Below are 26728 nucleotides of genomic sequence, written 5' to 3' on the forward strand. Positions count from 1 at the left end.
TAATATCTATAACTCCTCTATCAAAGGTGCCATGTACATGTCCATGTTTTTTGCCTTGTACTTTTGTGGCACAAGTAGTGCAAGCATGAGGTGTCCCTTTTTTATTGTTAGCCATGGTGGGATATTGTAATTCACCATGACTATGGGCCATGTCGACCAAGATGTCGAGCGTAACCCGAAAGGATTCACGCCATCCATGGCTAGCCCAAGATGTAAGTTGTGTGGCTCCCTCACAAAGTCCGGCCACTGATTATCTATGTGCTTCCAAGCTGCACAATCTGTGGGAATCCTCAATGTGTGATCAGTGGACCGATGAGATGCATGCCATGTCATCAACTCCGCTATGGATTTGCATCGGAACATGTGTTGTATTCTTGCAATGATGGGAAAGTGTCTCAAGACCTTTACCAGTATCCGCTCACCCTATAAGTCATCTCTATATCGTTGTTCCCCACACTTTGGACAACTAGCCAAATCTCCATGCTCACGATGAAAGAGAATATAATCATTACGGCAAGCATGGATGGTATCATAATCCATACCCACCGTTGTTAGCATTTTTTTCGCTTCATCTCTTGATGTGGGCATGGTATTTGGTGCAGGCAACATCTTCTGGAGCAACCTATGACAAAGACACTATCCAAATGATGATTCTCAAAACAAATAATATCCAAATAATGAGTCAAATTAATGCAAGGGCTAACCTCATTAAGGCCGAGACACTTGTATCCGACCACCCATACTGTACTTGTAGATTCAAGATTGAGAGACAAGTACGTAGTTTAGACATCCTAGCATCCTCGTACAATTGTGTTGATTGCAACTCTTGCAGTCTAACCTCACACTCTGACATCACATATACGTGGGATGTAGTGCCGCTAAAAATGGAATCCATCATATCGACCATACCCTCGTCGTCATCCGGGAGACTATAGTCTTGCTCAAAGTGAGAAGGTATATGTGTACCCTCGTCACCCTCCTCATCCTGTTTTAAGATTTCGTGTAAATATAAGATCTTCTATTTCCTGGTATACAATAAGATTGCGAACTTAAATAGCTTTGACTTACCGATGGTCCATCAACATGTGCAACACCAATGGGGGGTATTGGTTCCGACTCCTCCCCATACATCTACAAGTGGCGCATGATAATATGACGTTGATGTCGTACTTCTTGCTTGCAATGAGTGCAATGATAGTATAACCTCTCCGTAAGCCACTTCGTGCTCCCAGGTGTTGGCGCATCATCGGACGAGCTTCCACTCACCCCTTCCATCTACACTTATAACATAAGCATGAAGAAGAGATATTAACATTTATAAAATAGCATGTTTGAGCTTCTTTTGATGCTACAACAAAAAAGTGACTGTAAGCGTCGCTATATAGCGACTTTTTTGCTCTGTTCCGTTGCTATATAGCGACACTGTGGGTTAAAACCCAAAATTCTAATCGCGTGGCGTTTTCTTCATCCTATTCCCTAATCTCTCAAGTAAGCAAGCCAATATCTCCTCCCACCTATTTTCGACGACCTCCCACCTATTTCAAGCAACCTCCCACTCTATTTTCCACTCCTCACCCTTCTCCTACCTCTTGTACTCCCTCTCTACCCTTTTTCCTCTTTGGTTTCTTGAAAGGAAGTTCTTCAAGAGGTGAGTTTGTTTCAACAATGTAGGTTGTTTGTTTGTTAGCTTTAGTTTTGTGAGTGTTTCTTCTTGTATTGCTAAACCTGTAAACTAGTTTTCATGCTTGTTTTGAAAGGATTGAAACAAAAAACGAGATTTCAAGAAAGGAAGAAAACTCACCTCTTTTTTCTGTATTTCTCTTCCTTCTCTTTCCTCCTTTCCTTGTCTCCTCAATCTCCTCCCTTCAAGAAGTTGATTTTGTAATCTCCTCCTTCCACTAACATCTTATTTGAAAAAATGGGCTATTTTCTCTCTTTTGTAGGTCCGGTCCACTACATCGAGTGGGACATACTATTTCAGGTAAGTGCTTCCTCTTTTTTCCATTAATTATTTTTGTTATTTGCATTGGCCTGCAGCTAGCTATAGTGATGGGCGTAGGAACCCTCTCTTCCCCTCAAACTCTTTCCTTCTTCCCCCTTCTCTTATTCTCTTTCTTCCCCCTTCTCTTTTTTCCCTCCTCTTATTCTCTCTTTTCCCCTTCTCTTTTTCCCCCTTCTCTCTTTCCTTTCCCTCTTATTCTCTATTTCCGCATAGCATGAGAGCATGAGCATATGCAGAAATAGAGAAAGAGAGAAGGGGGAAACTTAAGCATAAGCTCATGCATGAGCATAAGCATGAGCTTATGCTTATGCTCATGCTTAAGCAAGCATAAGCATAAGCACAAGCTCATGCTTATGCTCATGCATGAGCATGAGCTTATGCGGAAATAGAGAATGAGAGAAGGGGGAAATAGAGAAGGGGGAAAGAGAGAAGCATAAGCTCATGCATAAGGTCTAGTATAGGAAAGTCAATGTTAGGGTTGACCTGCCGTGAGTGTTCGGAGTGTTTTGGGGCAAAGGAGGTGCCGCGGTGCCTACCGGCGAGCCACTACTATATGGAGGATAGTGCTCTCATGCGATGTTGGTCAAGATGAGGAAAACGTCAGTGGCCATTTATGCTCCCTCTTGCTTGTAAATATATTCTGTTGCAATCAAGCGCGTTCTAGCGACTGTTTGGCACTCCATCTAGTACCGCTTTGCCAATAACGTTATCATGCCATCTTGTGGGTTGTGACCTCATGGTGCACGTTGAAGCGCACGCACAGGAAAGCAAAACGTGGGACGGGTTGAGGGCACGTGAAAGCGAGTGGGGAACGGTGAGGGCCATGTGTGTTCTCCATACCATTGTATAAACCGTGAACCGTTGGGATACCGAACCGGGACTCGTGGTGAGCCCGAAGGGGTCTAACGTGCCGACCCACGTAGAGCCCACGTAACGGTCATTAACCGGGAAAGAAATGTGGGCTGAGCAGGACGTTGCAAGTGGACGTTCCTGTGGGTCTTGGAGACCCGTGTGATTCTGCAGACCGAAGTGTTTGAAGCCTAAGGGCTTGCTCAGTGGGGCATGGTGCTAAGTGGGAGAAACGGTGGATGGCCCGGGCCAAGGGTCATGTTGGCTAAGCTGTGCAGAAAGGGGATTTGGTACCAGAAAGAGACATTAAGGGAGGTTGGGACTCGGCAACGGGTCCGACGTAAGGGTGCCACAACTTGAGACTAAGTCCGAAACTACTGGGCCCTTACACTTGGTATCAGAGCTTATGCATGAGCTTATGCTTCTCTCTTTCCCCCTTCTCTCATTCTCTATTTCCGCATAAGCTCATGCTTATGCTCATGCATGAGCTTATGCTTAAGTTTCCCCCTTCTCTCTTTCTCTATTTCTGCATAAGCTATGCTTATGCATGAGCTTATGCGGAAATAGAGAATGAGAGAAGCATAAGATCATGCTTATGCTTCTCTCATTCTCTATTTCCGCATAAGCTCATTCTCTATTTCCGCATAAGCTCATGCTTATGCATCTCTCTTTCCCCCTTCTCTATTTCCCCCTTCTCTTTTTTCCCTCTTCTCTTATTCTCTCTTTCCCCCTTCTCTATTTCCCCCTTCTCTCTTTTCCCTTCTCTCTTTCCTTTCCCTCTTATTCTCTATTTCCGCTCTCTATTTCCGCATAGCATGAGAGCATGAGCATATGCGGAAATAGAGAAAGAGAGAAGGGGGAAACTTAAGCATAAGCTCATGCTTATGCTCATGCATATGCGGAAATAGAGAATGAGAGAAGGGGGAAATAGAGAAGGGGGAAAGAGAGAAGCATAAGCTCATGCATGAGCTTATGCTTCTGTCTTTCCCCCTTCTCTATTTCCCCCTTCTCTCATTCTCTATTTCCGCATAAGCTCATGCTCATGCATGAGCATAAACATGAGCTTATGCTTATGCTTATGCTTGCTTAAGCATAAGCATAAGCATATACAAGCTCATGCTTATGCTCATGCATGAGCTTATGCTTAAGTTTCCCCCTTCTCTCTTTCTCTAATTTCGCATAAGCTTATGCTTATGCATGAGCCTATGTGGAAATAGAGAATGAGAGAAGCATAAGATCATGCTTATGCTTCTCTCATTCTCTATTTCCGCATAAGCTCATTCTCTATTTCTGCATAAGCTCATGCTTATGCGTCTCTCTTTCCCCCTTCTCTATTTCCCCCTTCTCTTTTTTCCCTCTTCTCTTATTCTCTCTTTCCCCCTTCTCTATTTCCCCCTTCTCTCTTTTCCCTTCTCTCTTTCCTTTCCCTCCCCCTTCTCTATTTCCCCCTTCTCTCATTCTCTATTTCTGCATAAGCTTATGCTTATGCATGAGCTTATGCGAAAATAGAGAATGAGAGAAGCATAATCTCATGCTTATGCTTCTCTCATTCTCTATTTCTGCATAAGATCATTCTCTATTTCTGCATAAGCTCATGCTTATGCTTCTCTCATTCCCCCTTCTCTATTTCCCCCCTTCTTGATTTCCGCATAAGCTCATGCTTATGCTTCTCTCTTTCCCCCTTCTCTATTTCCCCCTTCTCTCATTCTCTATTTTCGCATAAGCTCATTCTCTATTTCTACATAAGCTCATGCTTATGCTTCTCTCTTGCCCCCTTCTCTATTTTCCCCTTCTCTCATTCTCTATTTCTGCATAAGCTTATGCTTATGCATGACTTGGGGGGGTCACTATGTATAAACCCTCTATATCACGTGCGTTCAAGGCCTATTTCTAAAATCCCTTATCTGTAAAATTTTCATTTAATAAAATGTACCCCTTTTCTATACAAATCTATAAATTTTTTCCAAAACTATTTTAAATAGTCCCTTATGTATATTTATTTCTGTAAAAAATATCCTTCTGTTGAACTCACGTGATAGGATTACATATGATGTGTGACCCACTCGAGATGCATGAGCTTATGCGGAAATAGAGAATGAGAGAAGCATAAGCTCATGCTTATGCTTCTCTCATTCTCTATTTCCGCATAAGCTCATTCTAGTCTATTTTCGCATAAGCTTATGCTTATGCTTCTCTCATTCCCCCTTCTCTCTTTCCCCCTTCTCTATTTCCCCCTTCTCTCATTCTCTATTTCGGCATAAGCTCATTCTCTAGCTTCCGCATAAGCTCATGCTTATGCTTCTCTCATTAACCCTTCTCTATTTCTGCATAAGCTCATGCTTATGCTTCTCTCTTTCCCCCTTCTCTATTTCCCCCTTCTCTCATTCTCTATTTCTGCATAAGCTCATGCTTATGCTTCTCTCTTTCCCCCTTCTCTATTTCCCCCTTCTCTCATTCTCTATTTCCGCATAAGCTTATGCTTATGCATGAGCATATGCGGAAATAGAGAATGAGAGAAGCATAAGCTCATGCTTATGCTTCTCTCATTCTCTATTTCCGCATAAGCTCATTGTCTATTTCTGCATAGGCTTATGCTTATGCTTCTCTCATTCCCCCTTCTCTCTTTCCCCCTTCTCTATTTCCCCCTTCTCTCATTCTCTATTTACGCATAAGCTCATGCTTATGCTTCTCTCTTTCCCCCTTCTCTATTTCCCCCTTCTCTCATTCTCTATTTTTGCATAAGCTTATGCTTATGCATGAGCTTATGCGGAAATAGAGAATGAGAGAAGCATAAGCTCATGCTTATGCTTCTCTCATTCTCTATTTCTGCATAAGCTCATTCTCTATTTCCGCATAAGCTCATGCTTATGCTTCTCTCATTCTCTATTTCCGCATTAGCTCATTCTCTATTTCCGCATAAGCTCATGCATATGCTTCTCTCTTTCCCTCTTCTCTATTTCCCCCATCTCTCATTCTCTATTTCTGCATAAGCTCATTCTCTAGCTTCTCTCTTTCCCCCTTCTCTATTTCCCCCTTCTCTCATTCTCTATTTCCGCATAAGCATAAGCATGAGCTTATTCTCTCTAACTCTTATTCTCTATTTCCCTCTTCTTCCTCTTCTCTTTCCTTTCCCTCTTCTTTCCTTTCCCTCTTCTTTCCCTCTTTCCTTTCCCTCTTCTTTCTTCTTGCCTATGCCTATGCCTATGCCTATGCTCATGTTTGTTTTTTTGTTTTTTGTTTTCGTGTTTGTGTCTATGTTAGACATGGGATCACGTCGCTCATCCGATGAGTACAGACAGCCTCGTAGGAGAAGAGCTCATGAGCTTTATGCTCCAGAGGACTTTGATTCCTCTCAGGCCACTACCCCGAGGACTACCCCTGGTCCGACTCCTCTCGGACCTAGCACTACGACTACCCCTGGTCCGACTCCTCTTCCACTTAGCACTGCGACTACCCCTCAGGGAACTCCTTTGCTAGCCACGCATGGCTTTGTCGGGAGTCCCGACGAGTTTGTAGTGCAGATGAGCGATGAGGAGGCAGCGAGATCTTCTCTCTGCCATCTTAGAGGACCTTAGCAATTCCCTCCCCTACACCGATGGATGGACGTACTCCCCAGCCATCCCCTCGTGCCCCTTCGACCGCAGGGTCATCACCTGCGCATGCCTCTTGCAAGGGAAGGAAGAGTAGGATGGGCGGCTCATGTTGTGCTGACTCAGGAGATGTAGACGAGTCAGGACACTCACGCTCCTTTAGGTCTCCACTTGGTCCGAAGACACAGTATCAGTCAGGTCCCTTTCCCTCTCCTACTCCCACTGCTACTCTTTGCTCTGGAAGCACTCGCACAGCTTGCACTCCTTCAGACTCTGCTACCGTCAGTCCTCCTTACTCATCAGGGGATCTCTCCTATCTAATCACATCTGCCGGAGAGATAATAGAAGATAAAAAGGGCAAAGCAGTGATGGCCGCCATGAGGAGGTTGATGAGTCATCACTTCAAGAGTAGCATAAATACCGATTGGTGGTATCAAGATGCCCAAAAGAAGTAGGTGGTCATCGATGAGTTAAAAAAAAATACCGTAATCCGCCGAATGTGGAGTTTAATGACGATTATATGCGAGAGCGTGCATGGGTTTGGTCTTGACGCATCGTAGATCAACCTTGCGTACTTCCATCACAAAGGGGTTGGCTAAACCCAGCTGGGTAGACAAAGCTGATTGGAAGTACTTCAAGAAGCAACATAGGGACCATCCTGAATTGTTCGAGGGTCAGAGTGTAAAGAATAAGGGAGAGAGATAGGAGACTCAAGTTCAGCTTTCTTCACAACACACAAAAGAGAGAGGACACAAGGTTGGAGGGTGAAGCCTTTCTTCACTTTTGCACACAACAATAATACAATAGAAGAGGGAAATACCCTATATGTCAAAACCTAGAATACGTGGTTCATATGTGAACCCAAACCAAACACATACGTGGTAGTCTAACTACACCACGAGTACAACTAACATAGGCGGTGACATAAATGATAGTCATCCAGGAGATATATCGGGGATAGAGCTTGATATCTCAACACTCCCCCTCAAGCTCAAATCCATCTCACGTACACCAAGCAAGCTCCTAAATCTGCGAAGCTTCTCGGTACCCAATGCCTTCGTAAAAATATCAGCCACCTGCTCCTCAGTGCTGACATAGACAAGATCAATCTCACCAGCTAGAACCTTCTCTCTCACAAAGTGATAATGCACCTCAATGTGCTTCGTTCTAGCATGATAAACTGGGTTATTAGCAAGCATGATGCTGCTAATGTTGTCACAATGAATGACAACTGCTGCATGAACTGACTGTCCCATATCTGCAAGTAGCTTTCGTAACCAAGCTACCTCACATGCAGCCATTGCTGCACCCCTGTACTCAGCCTCTGTGCTCGACAAGGCAACTGTTGGCTGCTTCTTGCTACTCCAACTGATGGCAGCACTCCCAAGAGAAAACATAAAACCACTAGTAGATCTCCTATCTGAGACACTACCAGCCCAGTCAGCATCTGTGTATCCATGTACCTGTAATGCACACCCAGCTTCATAAAACAGTCCATAATGCAATGTGGACTTCACATACCGCAATATGCGTCTAGCCGCATCCAAATGTGGCTTCCTCGGTGCCTGCATAAACTGACTCACCAGCCCCACAGCATAGCTCAAATCTGGTCTGGTTATAGTCATGTAAATCAAGCTACCTACTATGCGCCTGTACATAGTAATATCTTCAAGAAGCTCACCTGTCTCTGCATTGAGCTTCACATTCTGCTCCAATGGAACAGAGATAGGCTTACAGCCTGTCATCCCATATTTGGACAGCATGTCCAAACCGTATTGCCTTTGCAACAGCCATATCCCACTCGGGGATCTAATAACCTCAATGCCCAAGAAGTAACGCAGCTCTCCCAAATCCTTCATCTCGAATTTCTGCTTCAACAGCAGCTTCACTTCATTAATGTCTGCATCATTATCACCTGTTATAATCAAGTCATCAACATAGATTACTACAAGCACAATCCCTCTGTTTGTCCTTTTCACATAAAGTGAAAAATCTGAATTGGAAATCTGAAATCCAATAGTGACAAGATATTGCCCTATCTTGCCTGACCATGCCCTCGGCGCCTGTTTTAAGCCATACAAGGCTTTGCGCAACCTGCATACAAAATCGGGGTGTGAGTTATCTTCATAACCTTCTGGCTGCATCATATAAACCTCTTCCTGCAAATCACCATGCAAGAAGGCATTTTTCACATCCATCTGATGCAAAGACCATCCCTTTGCAGTAGCCATAGCAATTACTGCTCTCACGGTTGCCATCCTTGCAACTGGGCTGAAAGTTTCCTCATAGTCAATTCCATATGTCTGTGCAAAACCTTTGGCAACCAATCTTGCCTTGTACCTGCTAACAGACCCATCAGCATTGTGCTTTACTTTGTAAACCCACTTGCAGCCAATAGCCTTCTTATCATGAGGCAAAGGCATCAAATCCCAAGTGTGGTTTGCATCCAAGGCAGCCATCTCTTCATCCATAGCTGCTTCCCAATTTTTATGCCCTGCTGCATCCTCAAAACATGTGGGCTCTGGCTCCTCTAGAACCTTGACCATATAAGCATAGTGATGTGCTGTATACCCATCATATCTCAGCCTATCAACTGGATACTTAATACGAGTGGACCTCCGTACAATTGGATCAGTTGCAGGAGTCTTTAAATCATGCCTGCTTTTCCTTGCACCAGGTGTAACAACAGAAGGAATCCCAAGTTCCTCATCAAGGCTCATTTCAGAGCCACTTGACTCTCCATCAACATGAGAGCTACCAGCAGACACATCAAACACTGAAGCATGGTCCACTTTTTCTTTTCCCTTATGTGATACCTGCACAACACTATCAGGACTGCCATGTGACGATTCACTAGATCTCAATCTCCCTGTCCATGCATTAGATCCACTAGTAGAGGACTCTCTGGGTCCACTCAAGGCTTGAGATTGCTGCTCTGCATTTATTACAGCATTCCCATTTCCTGCATCTGCATCTCCTACCATAATAGTTGGTGCATACCAACTGCTCATTTCATCAAAAACAACATCTCTGCTCACTTGCATTTTGCGGGTGGAAGGGTTATAACAGTGATACCCTTTCTGGTGCAGAGCATATCCAATAAAGATGCATTTTTTTGCCTTTGGATCCAGCTTTGTTCTCTTCTCATCAGGAACATGAACATAAGCTATCCAACCAAATACCTTCAAGTGAGAAATATCTGGTTTTTGGCCTGTATACATTTCTTCAGGCATCATGCCATGGACAGCTGCAGTGGGGGTTCTGTTCATAATATAAACAGCAGTTGCTACTGCTTCAGCCCAAAAATAATCAGGCATGTTTTTCTCATTTAGGATCGCCCGTCCTACTTCTGCAATATGCCTGTTCTTCCTTTCTGCAACCCCATTCTGCTGAGGGGTAGACCTGCATGAGTACTTCCTTTGAATTCCCTGTTCTTTCAGATATTCACAAAATTCTTCTGAAAAGTACTCTCCCCCTCCATCAGATCTTAGCACTTTAATATGCACACCTTTCTCTTTTTCAACCATGGCCTTAAAAGCCTTGAAATGGCTGAACACTTCACTTTTGTGCTTCATAAAATAGATCCACACCTTCCTAGTGTAGTCATCAATAAACATCACATAATAATGGCATCCACCAATAGAAGCAGTTTTGGTTGTCCAAACATCTGAATGGATCACTTCCAAAGGTCTTCTGCTCACCTTAGCATTTTTGGGAAATGCATGTCTGGCCTGCTTACCCATTTGGCATGCCTCACATACCTTTTGCATTCCCTCAACTCTGAATTTAGGCAAACCTGCAACAATGTTTTTCGTTTGCATAGATTTCAGCCTTTGTATATTCACGTGCCCAATGCGCTTGTGCCATATCTCAATATCTGCAATGACACCTCTCCCATGCGCAAACATAGCAGCTTTCACCTCAGACATATCAACATCCAAGGTGAACATTCTGCCATTTTTGTTGCCTTTCGCAACCAAGCGGCACTTATTTTTCAAGTCCTCAACAAAGCATCCATCAGGATTAAATCTAACCTGCAGACCTTGCTCAACCATCTGGCCAACTGAAACCAGGTTCTTAGTGATTTTTGGAACATGAAGTACATCTGCCAAGTACTTCGTTTTGCCATCCTGCATAGCCAATGGCACTTTACCAACCTGCGTAATTGGGTGCGCAGTATCATCACCTGTTTCAACATAACCTGGCTTATCCAAATTTCTAACATCATGAAACCACTCACCATGACTGGTCATGTGGTTAGAGGCACCTGAATCAACAAACCAAACATCATTGCAAGCTGCAGCATCTCCTGACATGGAGTTAACCATATGCTGCATCACAAAAAGGTGCTCATTTCTGTCGTCACCGTGCCCACTTGATGATGCATAGTTGCTTTGCTGCAACTTCCCACTTTTGATGTCATTCTACTTTTTATAGCATGTATTCTCCTTGTGTCCAGGCTTTCCACAATAATAGCATTCTGTGCTGCTATTTACTTGCTGGTTCCTTTGCCATGAACCACGGCCTCTTTGGCTCCCCCTGCCTCTAGAACTACCACGTCCTCCTCCATAGGACTGGTTTTCCTGTTGTTGCTGTTGGTTCTGATTTCCTGCACGGCCACCAAAACGGCCTCTTCCTCTACCCCTGCCTCTACCTGTATTCGAGTAGAAAGCAGTCTCTTGAGAAGTTGAGGTGGCTGAACCACCATTCCTTTGCTCTTCACTTAGCAAGAGAGCAATAAGTTCCTGAAAATCAGGAAATGTTTCACGGACTCCAATGGATGTCCGAAACTGTGCATAATCTTTCCCAAGACCATTCAAGGTCACGGACACTAAGTCCTTATCATCAATAGGTGCTCCAATGGAGGCAAGAGAATCTGCAAGGCCTTTCACCTTCAAGGAATACTCATTTATATTCAGATTTTTCCTTTGCACATTGTGCAACTCCTGCTTTAGCTGCATCTTTCGTGCTTTGGTATTTGTGCTATACAGCTTCACCAATGTATCCCATGCCTCCTTAGGCGTCTCTACATCCTGTATATGCACAATCATAGAATCTGAAATGCTAACAGACAGCCAATACAGGCATTTTCTGGCTTTTTCATGCCATTCTTTAAAGGCCTTCAATTCAGCAGGAGTGGGAGCAGTACCCAAAACTGGTTCTGCAGTTTCACCACTGATGTAATCCCAAACTCCCTTTCCCATAAGGAAGTTTGTCATCCTGAACTTCCATGCTTGGAAGTTGTTCTTGTCAAGCTTCTCACTGACAATGGTAGACAGATTCTCAGACATTTTACAAATCACGAATTGCAACAGCAACTTGTAAACACAGCAAATGCCTCACAAGGGCAAATAGCAAAACTTCTGCAAAAAACCTCACAGGGGCAGATCTGCAACACTGACGAAAGTGGTATTTCACCACACAGTCACTTCCTAGTGACGATTTTGCATCAACAGGCAACAGGCATGAATCTGCAACTCCCAATATCTCTGCACATAGGCATACGATGCAATTTCTGTGGCACTTTTCACCGACTAGCCGTGCAGTGGTCGCACAGCGAAAAACAGGGCCTTTTTCTGAGTGCCTGCGAAGAACTTGCGCCTTCAAAACGGGCCCCGAAACGGCCTCAAATCAAAAAAATAAAGTCACCAAGGGCTTCGCCATCTCCCGCAGCATATACTGCGCTCTCGCCACACCGCGAAGGGCCTCTCAATCTGAGACAGTGCACTCCTGCACTTCTGGCTGTGCTACCTGCAGAGATTTGCTCCCAAACTCGAAATAGGAAAGCAACACTGGTCCTCTTACCAGGACACCACAAACTTGGCTTGCTTTCTTGAGCTCCTTACCACGAACAAGGCTCTGATACCATGTAAAGAATAAGGGAGAGAGATAGGAGACTCAAGTTCAGCTTTCTTCACAACACACAAAAGAGAGAGGACACAAGGTTGGAGGGTGAAGCCTTTCTTCACTTTTGCACACAACAATAATACAATAGAAGAGGGAAATACCCTATATGTCAAAACCTAGAATACGTGGTTCATATGTGAACCCAAACCAAACACATACGTGGTAGTCTAACTACACCACGAGTACAACTAACATAGGCGGTGACATAAATGATAGTCATCCAGGAGATATATCGGGGGTAGAGCTTGATATCTCAACACAGAGGAGGGCTGCGAAGAGACGGCTAGACGTCGTAGGTACTTCGCACTTTGGTGCAGGTGGATGGTATGCATTCGAGGCAACCGTGGTAATTCTACTTCTTCTCATTTAATGTATTGTTCTATTTGTTTTACTACATATATTACATGCACTTTAGCTAACTCTAACTCTTGTAAATTGGATCCATAGCAAGCTATGATGGGTCGTCTTTCTACAGATGCAGAGACGCGATGTGCATTTTGGATAGGAACAAAGCCGTGGTTCATTGAGCAAGAGGCAATGGGAGCGACGGTCGATTGGGCTGAGGTGGCTGCTCGCACGGTATAAGTTTACTCCTACTTGTAATCTCACTTTTTAATTTAAGTTCCAATCTAATTTTTGATTTATATGGTTCACTCTTAGGGTCAAAGCTCAAGCGTCCCATCATCAGAGGTGAGCGATCAATAGGGCCAAGGATCAGACGTAGGTGGCGAGGACGAGGGAGAAGACACAGGTGTCAAGGACCAAGGAACAGGCCAACAAGACGAGGATGATTCAGATTCGGATGAGTAGTAGTGGTAGTAGCATTTTGTATATCCGCTCATTTGAGCAATTTCGTATTGCCCTTTCGAAAGGGTAATCTTGTTACAAACAATGTTCTATATGTCCGACATGTATATGCTTTTGTTGCTCATCATTTCACAAGAGCGATTTTGTATCACCCTTTTCGCAAGGGAAATTTTGTTATAAAAAAACATTGTTTTGTAATTACAAAAAAAAAAAGGATTAGTGGGGATAAACAGGGCCAAAAGGAAGCCCTGTTTAGCCCCACTAACCCTTTTTTTTTACTTCTGTTAATCGTCGCTATATAGCGACGTTTACCAGTGTCACTATATAGCGACGACTAACGGTGTCGCTATATAGCGATGTTTTAGCATCGCTATATAGCGATGTTTCTAGTGTCGCTATATAGCAACGCTTTATAGCAATGGTCCTTTTTCGACGCTTTTAGAGACACTTATAGCGACGTTTGCACTCGTGAAAAAAAAATTTAATGTAAAAAGCGTCGGTATTTTCATCAGAAAATGGCCTATGCCTTGTAGTGTTGGCACCCCATCCCTACCTTGATGGTATAACACCCCATCAAGGAGGGTGTAGCGCCTACTATCTCTGCAGATCTTCTTTCTCTCATAGCTAGTACTTTCTAGAGGAAAGGAGAAAGCAGTCAAAAACCTGTAGATACCACCATACCATGGATCCCCAACTTCTATGGCCGCTACAAGGGTTACATCAAGGCAGTCCTCTAAATTAATCAAAGCATTCTTCAAGATGGAACAACCCCCTTTTACAATTTTAAAAATAAAACTGCAAACCATTTAACCAACCGGCCCATGGGGTTTGGTGATTGAAGAACCTGCTTTGCAAGACCAGTGATAGTGAGTATAATGAAGGACTTTCCAGCCACATAATGCCTAAATTTATCAATGCAAAACACCAAAGACAAGGCATGCTTGTCAGCCTCTGAATAGCATCGCTCAGTGTCGAGCAATTGTCGAGAAGAAGCAAATCGAACAGGATACATGAACCGATCCTCCCCTTGCTAGAGAAGAATACCTGCCAGAGTATGCTCACCAAACCTTGGATTGATATAGAAAGTCTTTGACAAATTTGGATTGCGTAGAATGGGTTGTGAAGCCAGAGCATTCTTGATTTGTGCAAACCCATGATCACAATCCTCATCCCAAGAGAAATCAACCCCATCTTTTAATAGCATAGTCATGGGTCATGTCAAAGTAGCATATTGATCAGTGAAGTGGCGATAGTATCCTGCTAGATTGACAAATGAGCGTACCTAATGTTTGGTTGTTGGTGGGGAGAGCTTGAGGATGTCTTCTACCTTCTTGGGGTCGGGGCTTGATGCCCTCAGATGAGACAATATGTCCCAGTAATCTCCCTTGAGTGGCTCCAATGGTGCACTTCTCAGGGTTGAGACTACCATTCGCATCATTGACCCTTTGGAAGGCCAATCTAACCTTCATGACATGCTCCTTATGTGATGAAAATATACAAAAATCGTCTAAAAACACCTCCAAGAGATCCCCCAAATAAGGAGCAAACACCATCTGCATAAATCTTTGAAAGGTAGTAGGCGCATTGGTGAGGCCAAATGGCATTACTTTGAATGCAAATGTCCCCCAGGGTGTGGCAAATGTGGTTTTAAGCACATCTTCTTCGACAATTCTAATTTGATAAAACCCAGAGTAACCATCACAAAAAGTATACATCTCATGACCACTTACCTTCTCAAGAATGAGGTCTTGAAAGGGAAGAGGATGATGATCCCTCTTGGTGGTGGCATTGAGTTTCTTATAGTCGATGCAGACCCACCACTTGTTGTTTTTCTTTGGGGTGACTACCACTGGTGAAACCCATTCAGTATTGTGAACCGGAACAATAAACCCAACTTCTACAAGTTTCTACAACTCTGAGCGCAAAGCATCGGTCTGTAGGGGCCCTAATCTCTAATAATTCTGAGCCACAGGCTTTGCATCAAGCTTCAGCTCTATCTTGTGTTCTATGGCAGTCACATGGCAAAGGTGGCGGTAGCTAATTGCGAAAAGGTCAGGGAAATCTTTGAACATTTCTAGGAACTCATCTTTCTCACTTGGAGTGAGGTCTAGGGAAAGCATAGATTCAAGTTGTTGAGGACTAGTTGTTACCTTTTCTACAGGTGGCGGGGTCGGAGACACCCCCATCATGTAAACTTCCTCCTCTAAGAACTCATCCCCCCCATTTGATTCTTCCATTGATTCAGACACCGAGGATGAGAGAGTATCACTATCTTTCTCCTCTTCTTCTTCTGGTTCTGTGGCACTTGGTTGCACCAGGATCTTCTCCTTAGAAGCACCAAAAGACATGTGTCCTGTCTTCCAATAGCTGACTGCATCACTCTTTCTCAACCATGGTCTCTTGAGTATGGCTAGGTAACTCCTACCTATATCTTCAATGTCCACTACATAGAAATTGACGGTGGTGGTCAACCCATTGACAGTGATGGGCAAATCCTCAATGACTCCCAGGGTGGCCAGTCATCGGCCATCTGCTACCTTGATTCGAGTGGAGGAATGCCTTGTACATTTCAAATTCAATTTCTTCATGATTCGGGGCACTATGATATTACATGCAGCTCCCCCATCAACACACACATTTTTGACTGGCAATTATCTATGATGACATCTATTGTATGTGGGTGCCGATCAATTTCTTCAGAGATTCGGGGCACTATGATATTACATGCAGCTCCCCCATCAACACACACATTTTTGACATGGCAATTATCTATGATGACATCTACTATATGTGGGTGCCGTTCAATTTCTTCAGAGATAGAAGATACCTCTCGTACCTTTCCCTTTTTCTTGCTCGTCCTTGTTGAGAGCCCTTGCTGTAGCTCACGTCTCACCTTAGGGCTTAATGCTATTAGTTGATGGAGCGTGATGCTCAAAGAACAATGAGCAAGGTCTTGAACGACCAAATAGTCTTCTTGCCCTGAGCCGATGGCAAAATCCAAGGGAGACCACTTACTCCTGTGAGATCTTTTAGTCTTCTCTATTGGTGGTTCTGCCATCTCAACATCTGAGGGCTCTAAGAAGGACACCTTCTTTTTGGGGCGGCCTAGTCCATGGTTTGGAGAGGGGTCCGAGGTGGTACGACTTCTTTTCCCGAGGTCAAGGATCTCTACATCAGAATCCTCAGTGCCAGATTCACTTAGAAGATTCACCCTTGGAATATTGGGACATTCCCTGCGATAATGACCTTTCTGGTGGCACTCGTAGCATACAACATTAGCTTAGTCTCTTGGAGGGTGGTTGGCTTGATTTCTGATGCCCACCATCTCAAGCCAAAGATCATTCAGGGCCTTGGCTAGGTCATTGACTCTGGGTTCTTTTGCAGGAGGGGCCTCTTTAGCTGGAGGGGCCGAGGGAGTAGAAAGGAGGGGGGCTCGTGGGCAAGGCTAGGGAAATCTTCGAGTCGGAGGGTGAGAATATACACCTTGTTGAGGGTAGGCATCTAAGGGAGGACCATACATTTGAGGTGGAGGCGGTGGATACATCCCTGATGAGGGGTGGGGGTATGCCCCTAAGTTAGACCCCCCAGGTTGTTGTTGTAGGAATTGAGGGGGTTTGAGGGGGTTGCGGAGAGACAATCGTCTTCTTTGAAGGAGGGTCAAACTGAACTTTATCGTGCAATCTCATGTACTAGCACCATAGTTTTTGGATTCTCCCATTTAAGCTTGAGGTGGAATTTGTCACTTGCTCCTGCTACAAGGTAGCCCAACACATGCTGAGTCATTCCAGCTCGAAATCCGGCATTGTCCTCCTGTGTGGCAATTAGACGGTCAGGAGCATGGCCGCTCGATCCACATATCGACATGCCGTCTCATCTTTTGATTGCTTCAAGTTTGCCACCTGTAGGTACACATTCTCCGGCTCCTCTTCTTTGTCGAAATACTCAATCATTGCTGCTGTCAACCTTGGCGAGCTTTGGCAAACATCTTTGGCCTGCTTCTCATACCACACTTGAGCCAAACCCTCTAGAAATGTGGGAAGAACCAACAGCCATCTGTCTTTAGTAAGAAAGTTGAGAGAAACACAACGGCGCTTGAAGGCCACAAGATACTCATTTGGATTTTCTTCCACCCGTCCACAAAACATGGGAATGTTAGCCATGCTTGGAAGATGGAAAAGAGGGAGCCAAGACGAGGCTTATCTATGGACAAACAATAGAAAGAGGAAGCTTGAACTAAAAATCGGGTGAAGATACATCCACAGAGCACACATAGGCAAGGTAGGGTGTGACTAGTGTATTGTGAAATACTACACGGGAAAAATCTTCAGCATAAAATAGCACATAGATAATCTTAAAAGGACCAGCTCTCATGATATCATATCCATCTTTACAAGCAAGGGTTAGAGACACGGCATTGCATGAGGTTGTTCATCAAGGCAAACAAGAATGCCATGACAAATGTCAAGAGTTGGAGAGCTTACACATCACCTTCAGCTTCTTCTAATTCTTGTAGTCGCCATGCTATTTCTTTAAGGGGTGTGCAGTCTGGCATCCTTCTTTTGAGCAATGTCCTTGAGGACCTTTTTGATAATCTTTCGAAGTCGGTAAACTTGTATCAAGTATGCCCAACACTTAGTTTCATGATGACCACAACCTTTGCATTCCTTACAAATGATCACCCTCCTTTGTGGCTTGTAGCTTTGTTGGGGTGGTGCTTCCACTCGCGTCATGCATGATTGAAGCACAAGCTTCACGTGCCAAGAAATCAGCAACTAGATTTCAAGCTCGAGGGATATGCTGAATTTTTATCTCTTCAACTTGGTTGCAAAGTTCCAATGCTTGTTGATGTCATGGAACCAAGCCTTTGCTCCGCACCTTCCACCTTCCACTAACTTGTTCACACACTAGTTGAGAATCTCCTTGCACTTCAAGTTGCTTGACATGATGTTCTTGTGCCTTTTGTAGCCCAAAAATGAGCGCTGAGTACTCAGCTTGATTGCAAGTACTTGTAGGTGCAGACTTGCTATAATAATACTCCTCAGCACCCAGTGAAGTGAGCTTCACACCCACGCTAACAACCTTGATTGAAGGTTTTTAAGCTCCATCAAATTGAAGGATCCAAGATGTCATCACACCAAGACTAAAATTTGAACATCCCAAGTTTCTCGGTAGTCCAAGATAGGTAGAAGGAGAGGGTGGGGAGAATTCAACACTGGAGCCAAACGTTTAGCACCAAATAAATTTGCAATCCTTTGTTGATAGTTTATCTTTAGACCAAAAAGAATTACAACTTGAAGCTGAAATGAGGCACAAAAGGTTAATTAGGTACAAATGGATCCCTTGGTCGAAACATTACCAACCATAGTCGAGGCCTAGAAACCTTTGTAGTGAGATTGAGAATAAACCATTAATATCCACAAGAATTAACAAGCAGATGCGCCAAATCTCCCCCCAAGCTTGGGGAGCATCCCACCCTTTGATGAAGGACACCCTTTTAATTACCTCCGAAGCAGCAAGTAGCTTGATCACTACACAATGAGTAGAATTAAAATCAAAGTTCTCCCAGTGTATCAATAGTTCTTCACCTTGAACCAACCATGGTGTATCATCCCACCCGTAGTCTCCTTGAACAATGCACTGGACAATCAGTCGTTGAAGGTCGACATGAAGATTAAGAAAGAGATCTCACCAATTGGTAGTTGTAATGAGTGGAGGACCAGGCACCAAATCCTTAAATTCATTGAGAAGTGACATAAATATTCACCCTCCTCGTGTGGCGTGCGTCCGTGAAGTGGACTTGAAAAAGTTTTGAATCGACGATCTAGCAGAAGATGTGAATAGAGCACATGAAATGAAGTACTTTTTCTTTTTACAACAAGAGTAAACTCCCCACGGCTAGAGAGTTATAGTTCCCGAGATTTCAATATATAAACAAAAATCATTACATTTTCATCACTTCCAACTTGTTGGCCCAATGATAAGTCTCCCTTTTATGAAGGGGGAGGCCTTGGGTTCAAATCCTACTCTTTAATAAAAAGAGAGGAGAGGAGAGGAGAAGGAGAAGAGAAAGAGAAAGAGAGGGGGAGCGCGGGATCTGCTGTTACAGTTTTGCAGAAACTCAAAAAAATTGTCCGCAACCGGAAGAGAAGACGCAGGAGCCTAGAAAACTATCACATGGGTGAACACAGTAGACGTGCGAAGCGAGAAAACTATCTACGACCAGAAGACATAGGATCCCAGAAAACTATCGTGCGGGTGAAGGTGAACACAGTAGATGCGCGAATCGAATGCGTGCACAGGAACTCAAAAGGAGCACAGATGTTATAGTTTTGTAGATGCGACCGGTACGAGCAAAAGATTTGCCAGCCAGAATACACGTAGGAACCGTGAGCAGAAAGCAGGCAGACTGAAAGTATAGAAGCAGGGAGGTTTTACACCCGTAGGGATAGGGAAGGTACACAGTTTGGAGGTGCAAAAGTAGAGAACTGTGCACGGAAGAGGCTGCAAAGCCCGCACCCAGTCATAGAAGTAACAGGTTTTACACCACTAGCCATGGAGATTTCAATCCCAGCAGCCACACCATTTCTATTAGCTAGAAAAGAAATCAGGACTAGAGGCTAGAGGCTAAGCATGGCGATGCTCTAGGACCATAGAGGAAAGGAGAACATGAGGACGAAGTGTTATCATGGGAGGGGAAAAGGAATTAGAAGGGGAGGGAATGAAGAGGGAGACTATGACACAAGGGGAAAGGGAGAGGGGGAAGAGAAGCATGTACATGATGGGAGGAGGAATGTAAAGATGGAGAAATCAAGGAAGGAGGACCATGCTTTATTTGGAAAGAAGAGAAGGGAGAAATCAAAGTACTAGCTAGGTGGCTTTACAAGAATGAGCGTGTCTTATCAAGGAATAGCCCTCTCCTTTTATAGCCAAGAGAGGGGGTCTCTCCCAATAAATGCATCCTCCCACATGCATGGTGTGTGTGGAAGAGTCTCCCATGTGGGCTAGGCGGTTACGCACTCTCAATTGTGTGCGATAACACTTGGCCACATTTTTCCACATATACCAACTCCCATATCCCAAGTCTATGATACTCCCTTGCCCTCTTCCCAATTTTATAATACGCTCAAACATCTAGGAGGACAAGTGGAGGGTTGGCACAAGGAATCTTGCCACCTCATCCTACTTTCCCCATTATTTAGCTTGCATCCTTGGACTATCTATACCTCCCCCACATGAGCCTATCCTATATGGAGGGAATAACCCAATATAATATCCATATCCACCTATTTTATATTACTTCTCCCATGGACTTTGAGCCATATCTCACTAAATGTAGCCTAGGTGGAGGGGTGGCACATGGAGGAGCCATGCCACCTTACATTTTATAATATTACTACCATGGATTATACCTTATGGGTCCTCTTACATGGAAGGGTGGCACATGGTCATGCCCTGCCACCTCAACCCTGGGCCCTATGCACACCATATTTTATTATACTATTGCCACATGTACAAACACACACACATATTAATGCCTTTTTCCTTAGACAAATTTATCGATAACAGTGGCCAAATCTTTCAAAGCGTTAGGGTTTGTGAAGATTTTGCCATGCTGCGAAATGTTGCTAGCTTCTTTCAAATCACTAGGAAGATTTCGCCACATGGCCAAATCTTCAAATGTTAAATTTAAAAATTGAAAATCTAGATTTTAAAATTTAAAATTTAAAGTTCAAAATTCAAAATTCAAATTTTAAAATAAAAAATTCAAATTTCAAGTTTCAAGTTTCAAGTTTCAAATTTGAAAATTCAAATCTAGAGATCTTATCCCATGCTGACTCATTCTTGAAGAAGTCATCTTCTGAGACTCCCCTGAAGTTCACAAGCTTTCCAGACTCTGCCGTAACCTCTACATTGAATTAAAAGCTTTGGTGCATATTTGTCGGCATCCTTATCTCGCTGATTAATCTTTCAACATATGCAACCACCTATTGTGGGATTTCTTTTCTCATATAAGAGGTTACTATTTTTGACCCATCTTCATCCTTTTTAATCCGCCTGTTTGCCCATAGCTTTACCTTGGTGTTGACAAAGAAGATATATGCTTCACCACATTATAGTCAATGTTACAATGAGTAAGTGGAATTTGTTTCTCTGACAGCAAAAACTTAATGGCACTATGCACTGCATCACGCCTCACCTGTACATTGATGCATTCTTCCGTGCAGTGGTCTTTGTCTTTTTTTCCAAAAAACCATTCTTTCTTTAAAATCTTTTGTGCTGCCATGGATGCATACTTGTCAGGTAAGTACTTTATAGGCCTCCACATCCTTGCCGTCAACTCCTTCTTATCCATTACCTTTGACTTTCCGGAGATAAACAAAGGAGCTTCATAGGTCCACTGTCCACGCTCACAAGCAATGCACGTTTCAAGCATCTCATTGAACACTTCAATAGGACAAAATATGATAGAAGTGTAGTCAGTATATCTGTCCCTCACCACCTTGATGCTTGTCATACTTTCTTCTCGCTCTTGAGTTCCCCTAGGCACAACTGCACTCAAAGAAGTATAGAAGTTCGTGAGTGTGTCGGCGTCTGCTTTTGTGACCGTTCGCTTCAAATCAGGATTTGGAGAACCAAATGTTGTCCATATAACCCTTGCCTTCTGTAAGACCTCTGATGTTGAGGATATCTTATACTTTCCACCCAATCCATTGTACCAGATTAGATCTTCCAGTGAGTAGCTCTTCACCTAGTATCTCTCTAGATTGCCATCTAAGATCCATTGTGGGAGCACACGGGTGGATGGAGCCATCATCTGTACTACATCAGTATTGAAGGAAAATTTTGTTCATCTCCAGTTTGCTATTACTCTCTATTCTTTGTTTAGTTTCTGTTCCACTATGCCATGTAATTTAACAAAACATGCATGCAAGGGTAAGGAGAAAGGAAAGAGAAGGCAAGATGGGAGAATGGAAGGAGGAGGGAGAATAGAAGGAGAACACGAAGGGGAAACGAGAATGGATTAAGGGGAAGGAGGAAAGGGAAAGGGGAAGGGGAAGGGGAAAGGGAAAGGAGAAGGGGAAGGGGAAAGGGAAGGGAAAGGGATGTAATGCATGTTTGGAACTATCTCTTAGAGCACATCTATAGATGCGGCAAATGACACCTCTATAAACATGGCCACCTGTTTTCCTAAAGAAATTGACGTGCTGTTAGAGGCACCTATAGAGGCACTCCGACAGATGCTTTTTGACAAAAAGGTGAAAAGGACATGCACCCAACCCCAAAAAGAACAACAGTACCAAAAACATCATTTCCCTACATACAACAAAGGATGAATCCAAAGAGAACAACTTCTAGAGAAGACCAACCACCAAGAGACTTACCTTGGATAGAGGTATGGAAGCTTCTTGTCTTTCTTCAAAGCTACCTCTCCTTCTTCTCTTCCTTGTTCACCCTCTTCTCTTGTATGCTTGGGGATGAGTGTGTATGCCTGGAGATGACTATGGGTGCTTGGAGATGAGTGTGGATGCCTAAAGCTTTGTGTGTTAAAAGGAAAGAAAGTGGCGCTAAAAGTATCGAAAGGAAGCAAGTGCACTAAAAGTAGGTTCAAAAACTAATTCACAATCTGCACATCTATCAGCACATCTACACTATGTTTTAGATGCACCTATAGACACGTTCCACAGTATAGATGCGCTTATAGAGGCGCTATAGAGTTTTCTAATTAAATACTCAAGGAAGAACACATTTTTTGTGTTGTTTATACGTAGGATGTCTTCATCTTCAACAAGCAGCTCCAGTGACGATGAATCCCTCTGTATCCACCATCACAAAATGTGGTTGGAGAAAAAAATCAAATTTATGTGTGATCGATATCCAGGAAACATTTATTGTACACGTAGAATTACACTCAATCACATCTCAAAGTACGGTGAATGGGATGTGACCATATGCCGGGTAAGCATTGAGATTGTTTGAGATACCTATGGGTGTTCATGTGTTTGATATATGATCCTTTTTTAATTTTATATGGGAAAATCCAAGGGTGACCACTTACTCCTGCAGGATCTTTTAGTCTTCTCTGTTGGTGGGTCTGCCATCTCAACATCTGAGGGCTCTGAGAAGGACACCTTCTTCCTAAGGTGGCCCGATCCATGGTTTGGAGAGGGGTCCGAGGTGGTACGAATTCTTTTCCCAAGGTCAAGGATCTTTATGTCAGAATCCTTAGTGCCTGATTCACTTAGAAGATTCACCCTTGGAATATTGGGACATTCCATGTGATAATGACCCTTCTGGTGGCACTCGTAGCATACAACATTAGCACGGCGGTCTCTAGGAGGGTGGTTGGCTTGATTTCTAATGCCCACCATCTCAAGCCGAAGATCATTCAGGGCCTTGGCTAGGTCATTGACTCCAGGTTCTGTTGCAAGGGGGGCCTCTTTAGCTGGAGGGGCCGAGGGAGTAGAAAGGAGGGGGCCTCATGGGCGAGGCTGGGGAAATCTTCGAGGCGGAGGGTGAGAATATACACCTTGTTGAGGGTAAGCATCTAAGGGACGACCATACATTTGAGGTGGAGGTGGTGCATACATCCCTGATGAGGGGTGGGGGTATGCCCCTAAGTTAGACCCCCCAGATTGTTGTTGCAGGAATTGAGGGGGTTGCGGAGAGACAATCGTCTTCTTTGAAACTGAACTTTATCAAACTTTTGAGCAATCTCATGTGCTAGCACCATAGTTTCTGGATTCTCCCATTTAAGCTTGAGGCATGGAATTCATCACTTGCTCCTGCTACAAGGTAGCCCAACACATGCTAAGTCATTCCAACTCAAAATTCGGCATTGTCCTCGTGTGTGGCAATTAAACGGTCCAAGAGCACGGCCGCTTGATCCACATATCAACGTGTCGTCTCACCTTCTGACTACTTTAAGTTTTCCACTTGTAGGTACACATTCTCCAGCTTCTCTTCTTTACTAAAATACTCAATGCTCGCTGCTATCAACCTTGGCTAGCTTTGGCGAACGTCAACTGCCTGCTTCTTATACTACACTTGAGCCAAACCCTCTAGAAATGTGGGAAGAACAAACAGCCATCTGTCTTCAGTAAGAAAGTTGAGAGAAACACAATGGCGCTGAAGGCCACAAGATACTCATTTGGATTTTCTTCCACCTATCCACAGAACACGAGAATGTCAACCATGCTTGGAAGATGGAAAAGAGAGAGGCAAGATGAGTCTTATCTATGGACAAACAATAGAAAGAGGAAGCTTTAACTGAAAATTGGGTGAAGATATTTATCAATGAAGTTTCTAGCAATGATATCCATAACTTCATTGATAGAATAGTATATACCACCATTAGCAAAGTGGCCATTTGCAACATTGTCATTTTTGTTGATAAAAAAGACAAAGAAGCCATGCAAGTTACTCTAGAGCGAGCATATTCATCAGATTTGAAGATCTATAGTGGTGTTTATGCAGCAAAGAGAGGCAAGAGAGAATGTGGCATAGCGATTCAATCTCTTGAATCATTCTTTTTGTGTATGTGGAGTCCCAACCCTGATCACTCCTTACAAAAGAACATAAGAGGGAATTCAAATAATTTGAGATTGATGCTAGAAGAGCAAGATATTCCCAGGTCCATACATTATCAAAAAAACAACTATGGAAGTCCTGCAAAAAGTAGGAGTCTCTTGCTTACCATGATGGAGAATTTGCTACCGCAAGTTGGGAGGTCACCTTGTGCAGGATGGGATATTTATTTGAGGATCTCCTCAAAAAAGGCCACTCCATAAATATTATTGAAAATAAGCATTTCATGGCTTATTTTCAGCTTCAAGTAGATCTAACCACAGGCTATGAAAAAGAGATAGACCACAAGGACACTCATGACATGGATGATAACCTTGAAGATCATAATTTCCCAATTGATGATGATGAAAAGATGGACTTACATGACCCGTTCAGAGAGAGGTTGGTGGATGAAGACAAACATGATGATGCCTTCTTTGATAATTATGGCTCGCAGGGTTATGAAAAAAGGCCACTACGACAATACTTAGTGGCATGAACTCTCTATTTCTCAACTAAATACAATTTTTTAAATAAGATTTAAATTTAAAGATAATGAATCTATTCTCTCATATTTGTTTACAGGCAATAGAGGGAGAAGAAATGGATGAAGTCAATATGGAGGCACTCCCTTCTACTTCAACAATGCAACCACCTCTAAATTTGATTGAAGAATCCCATGAGCACAAGAGCTTTAAAGACACCATGGAAAAGTAGAATGACCCCAAACATAGAATACAAGCTATGACAGAGACCCATTCTGCAAATTTAGCTACATTGGATAAAATGGAGAGCTCATTTGAAGTTAGGATCATTTTGAAATGAGAACCTCAGTATTTGAGCTTTGGTAGAGAGGAGGTTTCAATCCTCTCCAATCCTTTAAAAGAGGTTAATGACAATGTTATCTTGGCCATTCTCAGGTAACGTTTGTTTATTTGTTGCTACTTCAATGAGCTAACATTTGTTTATTTATTCATAGTGTAGTTATATATCAGTTTTCTAGTGCAGAATGCAAATCAATTCTATGAGCTAACGTTTGTTTATTTCTTAGTGTAGTGTAGTTATTTCTCAGCTTCCTAGTGTAGTCTTCCTAGTGTAGTGCAGCATCGTGTCTATATGCTCGATGCTCTCCTTTCTTTTATTCTTAGATCTCCGCAAAAGACTATAGAAGATTTTTGTACCTGGTTAAGCCCTTTGAATTTAAATGGGGTGCAAGTCATCTTAATGCCTTATCATGAGGCGTAAGTATCAACTCTAACCTTATTTTTACTATTTCTTTGGTAAGTTTGTGTAAAACAATAATCATTTTTATTATGGACGTGTACCTCACATTGGAGTCTGATCGTCTGGGACCTTGAATTCAACCATTTGTGGTTTGTGAATTCAATGGAAGGCTATCATGCCAACTCCCTAAGGTAATTATTCTCTTAATATTTTTGATACTTTCTTATTTTGTATCTTATGATCATGACATATTAATATATTTAATATGTCATGATGGACAGTGCTACATATCGACTAGTATCTGCTGTCAGAACAACCACGGAGCAACAAGATCAAGTAGAATTCAAAAGACGTCTGCCAGTGGAGCAAAAAGATGGGCATAGCTGTGGGTGGAGAGTTGCCTACAACTGCATGTTGTTTCTTAGAGAGATTTTTGATTTGGAGTTACCAGTCAAAATGGAATCATATACAGAAGCCAATCTGCTAGCATTTCGGGCTGAGAGTATTTAGCGTCTAATTACTACCATTGGGAAACAACCTGAAAATATGACTACATTGCAGCATGTATAAAACCTTATCTTTATACTTGTATGCTTGTTCAAGCCTTTAATTGGGATGTGTAAATATCATAAATTTTTTATATTTTCCTCCAAGAGGAGAAGAGACTCAATCTAAAGAAAGCATGCTATCTTTATACTTCTATGATTATTTAAACCTTTATTTTTATTTAGGATGTGTAAATCTCATAACTTTTTAAATTTTTCCTCCAAGAGAAGGAGAGACT

This window comes from Dipteris shenzhenensis, chromosome 7 (assembly GCF_047967505.1).
Source record: "Dipteris shenzhenensis isolate YYH24624 ecotype China chromosome 7, Dip_SZ_1.0, whole genome shotgun sequence".
NCBI lineage: Eukaryota > Viridiplantae > Streptophyta > Polypodiopsida > Gleicheniales > Dipteridaceae > Dipteris > Dipteris shenzhenensis.